An 11,099-nucleotide genomic window follows, 5' to 3' on the forward strand; every position below is an offset into this window, starting at 1 on the left:
AAAGAAATACAAAGCATAGAAAAAAGGACATAGAATGCCCACCCTAGTCACACCCTGGCCTAACCAAATCAGAGAATAAAACCCTCTCTATGGCCACGGCGTGACACATCCTCAGTTTTCTCCTATCACAGCCATTAAACTCTGTAACTGTTTTAAAGTCACCATTGGCCTCGGTGAAATCCCTGAGTGGTTTCCTTCTTTTACGGCAACTGTGTTCGGAAGAACAGTATTGATATTTTATTAGGATCTCCATTAGCTGTTGTGAAAGCAGCAGCTACTCTTCCTGGGGTCCACACAAAACATGAAACATGACATAATATAGAACATTAATAGATGTTAAAGAACAGGTCAAGGACAGAACTACATCAATTATCTTTGTAGTGACTGGGTGTATTGATACACCATTCAAAGTGTAGTTAATAACTTCACCATGCTCAAAGGGATATCTGCTTTTTTTACCTATCTACCAGTGGATACCCTTTGTGAGGTTTTGAAAAATCGCCCTGGTCTTTGTGGTTGAATCTGTGTTTGAAATTCACTGCTCGACTAGGGGACCTTACAGATAATTGTATGTGTGGGGTACAGCAACGAGGTAGTCATTAAAAAATCATGTTAAACACTATTATTGCACACAGAATGAATCCATGCAATTTGTGACTTGTTAAGCACATTTTTACTCCTGAACTTATTTAGGCTTGCCATAACAAAGGGATGGAATACTTATTGACTGACATTTCAGCTCTTCATTATAAATTAATATGTACAATTTAAAAATAAACAATTCTACTTTGACATAATGGGGTATTGTGTGTAGGCCAGTGATCAAAAATCAAAATGTAATCAATTTTAAATTCTGGCTGTAACACAACAAAATGTGAAAAAAGTCAAAGGGTGTCAATACTTTATGAAGGCGCTGATTGTTCGATAGGAAATATGGCTGCAAAATTAGCAGCGACACTGTTGGGGGTATAAAGTCTGTATTTGGAAACTAAAAGTGCACCTGATTAGAAAGGACCCCCCCGCTTATACACAGTGGCGACCCGTCATTTTTTTAAATCCCAGGCCCCAGTCCCCGCAGGAGGCCTTTTGCCTTTTGGTAGGCCGTCATTGTAAATAAGAATTTGTTCTTAACTGACTTGCCAAGTTAGATAAAAATAAAAGTCATTCAGGGCAGGTGTTTTGAGCCCCACCTGTGTAGCAAAAAATATATATATATATACAATATATATGTCACGGTTGTCGACGGTGAAAGAGGACCAAAATGCAGCAGGTATGCTCATTTTTAGATTTATTAACTTTCAAACGAACACTCCAAAACAACAAAACACGAAAAAACGAACGAACAACAAAACAGTCTGGCAAAGCCTAGGGCTGAACACAGAACAATCACCCACAAATCACAAACACAACCTCATATATGGGACTCTCAATCAAAGGCAGATAGACAACACCTGCCTTCAACTGAGAGTCCCAACCCCAATTAACCAACATAGAAACACACTCACCAGACTAGACATAGAAATACATAAACATAGACTATAAACCAAAACCCCGGAAATACTAAATCAAACACCCTTAAATCAAACACACCACCCTGAACCACATAAAACAAATACCCTCTGTCACGCCCTGACCAAACTACAAAACAATTAACCTTATATACTGGCCAGGACGTGACAATATATATATATATATATAGAGATTTGTTGTTGTTGTTGCCTGTTTTGCATAATATTTTGGCATTAATACATGTCACATATCAGTTTGCAAACAATGTAAAAAAAAATATTGAGTTAATAAAGCTGCATACGAACATGGTATTTTTTTTTGCTTTCTTGAGTAAGGCAGCTCCAAAATGCAGGTGTTTCAGCCTAGCTCAGTGCTTTCTGTGGTGGTGGGGCAGCCAGCGGAAAATACGGAGCGTAGGGGTTGGTAATGTTCTCTAGTTGCGCCGTGGTTGACTCCGTATTCTGTCACTCACTGGGACACTACGTCACCGCAACATCTACGGGGAGAGCTAGAAAGTTCAAGCCCCCTTGGGTGCTGCCATAGAGTTACATTAGAAGTGCTCATCCAAGAAGGCTCAAGGTCATTGGCCACAGATAAAATGATGTCAAACCACGTTATATCTACCGCAGCTTTGATTGGACTGGACATGTCAACATCATACTTTCAAAATCTTAGCTAGCAAGCTAGACAAGCAGTCATCATCATGAATCACGTCAACAATCTACTGGCAAATCCTTTGTCATATGAAGAGAAATGATAGATAAAACATATCGGCTGTTGCTTATCGGCCATTGAACATAAACATTACACAACAAGTTGGAAATCGCAAATTCAACAATGAGTGGTTTGGAAGGAATTAGTGGCTAACTGCAAGCGTTGCAAAGGAACTACTATTTTGCTTCCTCTGCTATTCGGTGGAGAGGGTGTGTGGTCCAAGTCTGAGTTGAAGGGTCTCTTTCCCAAGCTTAAAATGATAAACATTCACACGCAACACCATGGGCCAGAAAAGGTTGAATACATTGGCCATGCTGTCAAACCAGCATGACTTCTGCCGTGTTCAAAACAACTGGAAACTCGGACCTGGGAAATCTCAGACTTCAGTGAGTTCAAGACAACTGGGAAAACTGAAAAAAACTAGCTCCGAATGGGAAAATATGTTTTGAATGGTCATCCAACTAAGAATTCCAAGTCGGTAACTCGGGCCTCTTTCTAGAAATATGACCAATATACCGGCTAAGGGCAATATCCAGGCACTCCGTGTTGCATCATGCGTTAGAACAGCCCTTAGCTGTGTATGTTGGCCATATACTGTACCACACCTCCTCAGCCATTATTGCTTAGTTGAATACTTTTTTTGGCAAAGCTGGGATTTTTTGTTGTTGCTCGCGCAACAGGCATCTATATCGGTCAACTAATACTAGTAATGGTCCAGAGCACTACTTTTGTGAAAATATTATTATAATTTTGTATATATATATTTGTTTTATTAATATTTTTTTATTATTCAGATTTTAAGGGGTACTGCAGCTGATGACCTACACACAATACCCCATAATGTCAAAGTGGAATTATTATTATTATTATTATATATATTTTTTTACAAATTAATAAAAAATTATTAAGAGCTGAAATGTCTTGAGTCAATAAGTATGCAGCCCATTTTTTTATAACAAGCCTAAATAAGTTCAGGAGTAAAAGTTTGCTTAATAAGTCGCATAATAATTTGTAGGGACACACTCTGTGCAATAATAGTGTTTAACATCATTTTTGAATGACTACCCCACACATACAATTTTCTGTAAGTTCCCCAGTCGAGCATTGAATTTCCAACAGATTCAACCACAAAGACAAGGGAGGTTTTCCAATGCCTCGAACAGAAGGGCACCTACTGGTAGAATGGTAAAAAATGAAGCAGACATTGAATATACCTTTGAGCATGGTGAGGTTATTAATTACACTTTGGACAGTGTATCAATACACCAAGTCACTAAAAAGATAATTGATGTAGTTCTGTCCTTGATCTGTTGTCTATTAATGTTCTATATTATGTCATGTTTCATGTTTTGTGTGGACCTGTCACGATTCCCACCGACGGTGGCGCCCCCTCCTGCTCAGGTGGCGCTCGGCGGTCGTCGTCACCGGCCTATTAGCTGCCACCGATTCCCTTTTGCTTTTCCCTTTTTTTATTTTGTGACACCTGTGGTCAATTAGCCATTAGAGGGGCTATTTAGTTTAGCTGGCCCGCTCCTGTTCGTGCGGGATTAATGATTGTTTCTTGTCAGACGGCTTATGTTCGTGGCGACGTTGTTTGACGCCGTATGTATTTTCTCCCCTGTGTGTGGGAACATTTGTTTTTTGTGTGAGTGTATATTAAAAACACCACTACCCTGTGTTCGCTGCTTCCTGCGCCTCATTCCTCCTCCACGATTACCAAGCCGTAACAGAATCCCGCACCAAGATAAAAGGCATGGAATCAGCGGGAGCAGCGGCCACTCCTCTGCCCTCGATGGAGGAACGCGTACTCCACCACACGACAGTCCTCCATCGCATCGGATCGGCAATGGACCAGATGATGGAGAGGATGGACCGATGGGAGAGAAGTGGTATCCTCTCTCCACCTCCACCTCCCCCGATACAGCCATCTTCGCCTCCCATGACGTCTGGCTCTGGCGCGCTTCGTTTGGCGCTCCCGAGGGAGTACGATGGGGCGGCGGCTGGGTGCCAGGGATTTTTACTCCAGCTTGAGCTGTACCTGGCCACCGTCAGACCTGCTCCCACGGGGGAGGAGAGCGTGAGTGCCCTCGTTTCCTGCCTGACGGGCCGAGCTCTGGAGTGGGCTAATGTGGTCTGGAACGGTCCAGACTCGGCGAGGGACCACTACCCAGAGTTCACCCGCCGCTTTCGGGCCGTGTTCGACCACCCTCCAGAAGGAAGAGCGGCGGGTGAACGGCTGTTCCACCTCAGGCAGGAGACGAGGAGTGCCCAGGACTTCGCGCTGGAGTTCAGGACCTTGGCTGCTGGGGCGGGGTGGAACGACAGGGCCCTCATAGACCACTACCGCTGCAGTCTCCGGGCGGACGTCCGCAGGGAGCTGGCCTGTCGGGACACAGCTCTGTCCCTGGACGAGCTCATAGATATGTCCATACGACTGGACAATTTGCTGGCTGCCCGCGGGCGTTCGGAGAGGGTCCTGCCCGTTCCACCCCCGTGCACCCCCGCCCCTACCCCTATGGAGGTAGGGGGGGCCGTGCAAAGAGGCACCGGAGGAAGTGGCTCCTCCTGCACCAGCTGTGGTCGGAGAGGACACACGGCCGACCGGTGCTGGAGGAGCCAGTCTGGGAGTCGAGATGGCAGGCAGAACACTTCTCGGTCACCTCAGGTGAGTCAGCACCAGATTCACCCAGAACCCCCTGTTGGTCACGTGTTTTTACCTGTTTTGTTTACTAAATTTTTTCCCTCTTCCCAGCATAGGGCGCTAGTCGATTCAGGCGCAGCTGGGAATTTTATGGACCGTGGACTTGCCATTAAGCTGGGCATTCCGCGGGTGCCGATAGATTCCCCTTTCCCTGTGCACTCCCTAGATAGCCGACCATTAGGGTCAGGGTTAGTCAGGGAGTCTACGGTGCCACTGGACATGGTAACGCAGGGGAATCATACGGAACGCATTAGTTTTTTCCTTATTGATTCGCCTGCGTTTCCGGTGGTGCTGGGGGTCCCCTGGCTGGCTGGTTACAATCCCCGTATTTCGTGGAAACAGGAGGTTCTCCAGGGGTGGTCAGAGGAGTGTTCAGGGAGGTGTCTAGGAGTTTCCATAGGTGCCACGTCGATGGAAAGTCCAGACCAGGTGTCCACCGTGCGCATTCCCCCTGAATACGCCGATTTGGCGATCGCTTTTTGTAAAAAGAGGGCGACTAAATTACCACCTCATCGACAGGGGGATTGTGTGATAGATCTCCAGGTTGACGCTGCGATTCCCAGGAGTCACGTGTACCCCTTGTCACAGGAGGAGACTGCGGCTATGGAGACATATGTCACGGAATCCCTGGGACAGGGGTACATTCGGCCCTCCATCTCACCCGCTTCCTCGAGTTTCTTTTTTGTGAAGAAAAAGGAGGGAGGTCTGCGTCCGTGCATTGATTACCGAGGTCTAAACGCTATTACGGTGGGGTTTAGTTACCCACTACCTCTCATCGCTACGGCGGTGGAATCATTTCACGGAGCACAGTTCTTCACAAAACTGGATCTCAGGAGCGCGTATAATCTGGTGCGTATCAAGAAGGGAGACGAGTGGAAAACCGCCTTTAGTACCACATCAGGCCATTTTGAGTACCTCGTCATGCCGTATGGGTTGAAAACTGCTCCAGCCGTCTTTCAATCCTTTGTTGACGAGATTCTCAGGGACCTGCACGGGCAGGGCGTGATAGTCTATATCGATGACATTCTGATATATTCCGCCACCCGCTCCGCGCATGTGTCCCTGGTGCACAAGGTGCTTGGTAGACTGCTGGAGCATGACCTATACGTTAAGGCTGAGAAGTGTGAGTTTTCCAAACGAGCCGTCTCCTTTCTGGGTTATCGCATTTCCACCACGGGGGTGGTGATGGAGTGTGACCGCGTTAAGGCCGTGCGTAATTGGCCGACTCCAACCACGGTGAAGGAGGTGCAGCGGTTTTTAGGCTTTGCCAATTACTACCGGAGGTTTATCCGGGGTTTTGGCCAGGTAGCGGCTCCCATTACCTCACTGCTGAAGGGGGGGCCGGTGCGTTTGCGATGGTCGACGGAGGCGGACGGAGTCTTCAAGAAGTTGAAGACGCTGTTCACCGACGCACCCGTGTTGGCGCACCCGGACCCGTCTTTAGCCTTCGTAGTGGAGGTGGACGCGTCCGAGGCTGGGGTGGGTGCCGTGCTATCACAGCGCTCGGGTGTGCCATTGAAACTCCGCCCCTGCGCTTTCTTTTCGAAGAAGCTCGGTTCGGCGGAGCGTAACTACGATGTGGGGGACAGGGAGTTGCTAGCAGTGGTCAAAGCTCTGAGGGTGTGGCGGCACTGGCTTGAGGGGGCTAAACACCCCTTTCTCATCTGGACCGACCACCGAAACCTGGAGTACATCCGGGCAGCGAGGAGACTGAATCCACGTCAGGCGAGGTGGGCCATGTTCTTCGCCCGGTTTAGGTTTACCATCTCCTATAGACCGGGTTCCCTGAATACTAAGGCCGACGCGCTGTCCCGTCTCTATGACACGGAGGACCGGCCCATCGATCCAACTCCCATCATTCCAGCGTCTAGGCTGGTGGCACCTGTGGTATGGGAGGTGGACGCGGACATCGAGCGTACATTGGTGTTGGAACCTGCGCCTGCGCAGGTGCCCGTGGGGCGCATGTATGTGCCGCTCGGTGTTCGTGATCATTTGATTCGGTGGGCGCACACGCTACCCACTGCGGGTCATCCTGGTGAGGCGAGGACAGTGCGGAGTCTAAGGGGGAAGTACTGGTGGCCCACCTTAGCTCAGGACGTGAGGTCCTATGTCTCTTCCTGTTTGGTGTGTGCCCAGAGTAAGGCTCCTAGGCATCTACCAAGAGGGAAGTTACAGCCCCTCCCCGTTCCACAACGACCATGGTCGCACCTGTCCATCGACTTCCTGACAGATCTTCCCCCCTCTCAGGGGAACACGGCGATTCTGGTGGTTGTGGATCGGTTCTCTAAGTCCTGCCGTCTCCTCCCATTGCCCGGTCTCCCTACGGCCCTGCAGACTGCGGAGGCCCTATTTACCCACGTCTTCCGGCACTACGGGGTGCCGGAGGACATTGTCTCTGATCGAGGTTCCCAGTTCACATCCAGGGTCTGGAGAGCGTTTATGGAGCGGCTGGGGGTCTCGGTCAGTTTGACCTCCGGTTATCACCCCGAGAGCAATGGGCAGGCGGAGAGGGTGAACCAGGAGGTGGGCAGGTTCCTGAGGTCGTATAGCCAGGACCGGCCAGGGGAGTGGGCGAGGTATATTCCCTGGGCTGAGTTAGCCCAGAACTCACTTCGCCACTCCTCTACTAACATATCACCCTTTCAGTGTGTGTTAGGTTACCAGCCGGTCCTGGCACCATGGCACCGGAGTCAGACCGAGGCTCCTGCGGTGGAGGACTGGGTCCAGCACTCCAAGGAGACCTGGAGAGCCGTCCAGGACTCACTAAAGGAGGCCAGTGCGCGGCAGAAGAGGAGTGCTGACCGCCACCGCAGTGAGGCGCCCGTGTTCGCACCGGGAGACAGTGTCTGGCTCTCGACCCGGAACCTGCCCCTCCGCGTGCCCTGCCGGAAGCTGGGGCCGCAGTGTGTGGGGCCCTTCAAAGTCCTGAGGAGGATAAACGAGGTGTGTTATCGGTTGCAACTCCCTTCCTATTACCGTATTAACCCCTCGTTTCATGTGTCTCTCCTTAGGCCGGTGGTAGCTGGTCCCCTTCACGAAGATGAGGTGCCGGAGGTCCCTCCGCCCCCTCTGGACATCGGGGGGTCCCCGGTGTACAGCATACGGGCCATACTGGACTCGAGACGCCGGGCGAGGGGCCTACAGTACCTCGTTGACTGGGAGGGGTACGGCCCGGAGGAGAGGTGCTGGGTGCCGGCGGCGGACGTCCTGGACCCATCTATGTTGAGGGAGTTCCACCACCTCCGTCCGGATCGCCCTGCGCCTCGCCCTCCGGGTCGACCTCGAGGCCGGTGTCGGCACGCTGCGGGAGCCGCGCGTCAGGAGGGGGGGTACTGTCACGATTCCCACCGACGGTGGCGCCCCCTCCTGCTCGGGTGGCGCTCGGCGGTCGTCGTCACCGGCCTATTAGCTGCCACCGATTCCCTTTTGCTTTTCCCTTTTTTTATTTTGTGACACCTGTGGTCAATTAGCCATTAGAGGGGCTATTTAGTTTAGCTGGCCCGCTCCTGTTCGTGCGGGATTAATGATTGTTTCTTGTCAGACGGCTTATTTTCGTGGCGACGTTGTTTGACGCCGTATGTATTTTCTCCCCTGTGTGTGGGAACATTTGTTTTTTGTGTGAGTGTATATTAAAAACACCACTACCCTGTGTTCGCTGCTTCCTGCGCCTCATTCCTCCTCCACGATTACCAAGCCGTAACAGGACCCCAGGAGGAGTAGCTGCTGCTTTCACAACAGCTAATGGAGATCCTAATAAAATACCAATATCGTTCTTCCTAACACAGTTGCCGGAGAGGAAAGAAACCGCTCAGGGATTTCACCAAGAGGCCAATGGTGACTTTAAAACAGTTACAGAGTTTAGTGGCTGTGATAGGAGAAATCTGAGGATGGATCAACAACATTGTAGTTACTCCACAATACTAAACTAATTGAAAGAGTGAAAAGAAGGAAGCCTATAAATAATAAATATATTCCAAAACATGCATCTTGTTTGCAACAAGGTACTAAAGTAATACTGAAAAAAAATGTGGCAAAGCAATTCACTTTTTGTCCTGAATATGATGTGTTATGTTTGGGGCAAATCACATACAACACATTACTGAGTACCAGTCTCCATATTTTCAAGCATAGTGGTTGCTGCATCATGTTATGGGAATGCTTGTAATCATCAAGGACTGGGGAGTTTTTCAGGATAAAAAAATAAACGGAATGGAGCTAAGCACAGGCAAAAACCTAGAGGAAAACCTGGTTCAATCCACTTTCCACTAGACACCGGGAGATTAATTCACCTTTCAGCAGGACAATAACCTAAAACACAAGGCCAAATCTACACTGGAGTTGCTTACCAAGAAGACATTGAATGTTCCTGAGTAGCGGAGTTACAGTTTTTACTGAAATCTACTTATGGCAAGACCTGAAAATGGTTGTCTAGCAATGATCAAAAACCATCTTTGACAGAGCTTGAAGAATTTTGAAAAGAATAATGGGCAAATGTTGCACAATATAGGTGTGGAAATCTCTTAGGAGACTTAACTGCAAAGACTCACAGCTGTAATCGTTGCCAAAGATGCATCCACAAAACAATGACTCAGGGGTGTGAATACTGGGTCATTATGGGCTATTGTGTGTAGATGGTTGAGAAAATAATTCGATGGAATCCATTTTGAAGTCAGCCTGCAACACAACAAAATGTGGAATAAGTCAAGGGGTATAAATACATTCTGAAGGTAGTGTACGTCCAATATGGAAAAATCAATTGATGGGACAATGTAAGTGCTGCAAAATGAGCAGCAACGCTTCTCTTGGTTTAAAGTGGGTTTGGCACAAAAGCTCTAACAGGTTAACTGATATTTCCTAACATGACTTTGTCAGGTAAAGACTCTAATTCAAAACTCACTTACTCAACTGCACCCAACTCCTTTCCCACCCACCCTGAAACCACAAATGAATCCGCCAAAAGGCAAGGATCCACTTTCTCCCAAAATGTCACTCCTACTGGACCAGATTCTTCTTTATCATGTCCAAGAGACGGAGCTATTGCTTCTTCTTCTTCTACTTCTTCTTCTTGTGGCTTTCCGGCAGACTAGACGCTATGCTGTGTATTGCTGCCTTTCACAGTTTGGAAAGTGCATTGCATATTTGTTCACAAAAAAAAGCGAAATGGGGGAAATGGGGGAAAATGAAATTGCACCGCCATCTAACCCTATATAAAGTATATGCCACTACCCCCAACACAACCCACCACCCTTCCCACTACTTTGCACCAAACAGATCCTACACCTTGATGTTGACCTGGGATGCTGGAACCCTTTCTCTCAAAACCCCCTGTAGTTCTTCTGCAATAAAATCTCTGATACCCAAAAACTTCTCTGCTGCTGCTACTACCAATTCAATCTTCTGGGATTTCCTTTCCATCTGTGTGGTACAATTAATGACAATAGCAATAAACGCAAAGCAGCCAACCTTACTAAAGCACAAACTGTTCAGGGTCTCTCTGTACAAGCCTACTACTCACAGGGATCCTCACAGGGATCCTCTCAGGCTCTCTCACCCTTTGCCCACCATCCTCTACTTTCCTCACTGCCTCAGCATATGACACATTTCGCACTGCTCTCACCCTGGAAACTTAAATCTGTCTCACTCGCACAGGACATTTCTGATCCCCAGCAACATGGCCATCCCCACAATTGAAACACTCTACTTTTTACACTGAAACTACACAGTCTTTTGTTCCATGGCCCCCTGCACATATCTCACACCTTGGAATCTCCCTCCTACATACTGCTGCAACATTACCATAAACCTGACACATGAAACGACATAGTGAATTCAGAACAAAAGCTCTCACGGGATAACTTGTATAGCGTAGCATGACTTTATCCGGCAAACACTCAGCATCAGAACTCAGAAGGACTGACAAGGTTTCCTCAGTCGCACCAAAAGGCGTGCATCACAGACACCAGGGATCCCCAACTTCAATTGATCCACCTTAACACTCAAACCCCACCCCAGTTATCACTCCTTTCAATGGCGCTGGAGAGCAAAGCAGGACACCACTTTCGTCCCGAGTCTCAAAAAGCTCAGCGCCCTTTCCCTCTGAGCAGCAGACACACAAAAAATCAACACATGTCCACCTCTGGATACTTTGACCTAATTGACAGAAGCCAACACCTTC

Source organism: Salmo trutta, chromosome 26, assembly GCF_901001165.1.
Source record: "Salmo trutta chromosome 26, fSalTru1.1, whole genome shotgun sequence".
In the NCBI taxonomy this organism is placed as follows: domain Eukaryota; kingdom Metazoa; phylum Chordata; class Actinopteri; order Salmoniformes; family Salmonidae; genus Salmo; species Salmo trutta.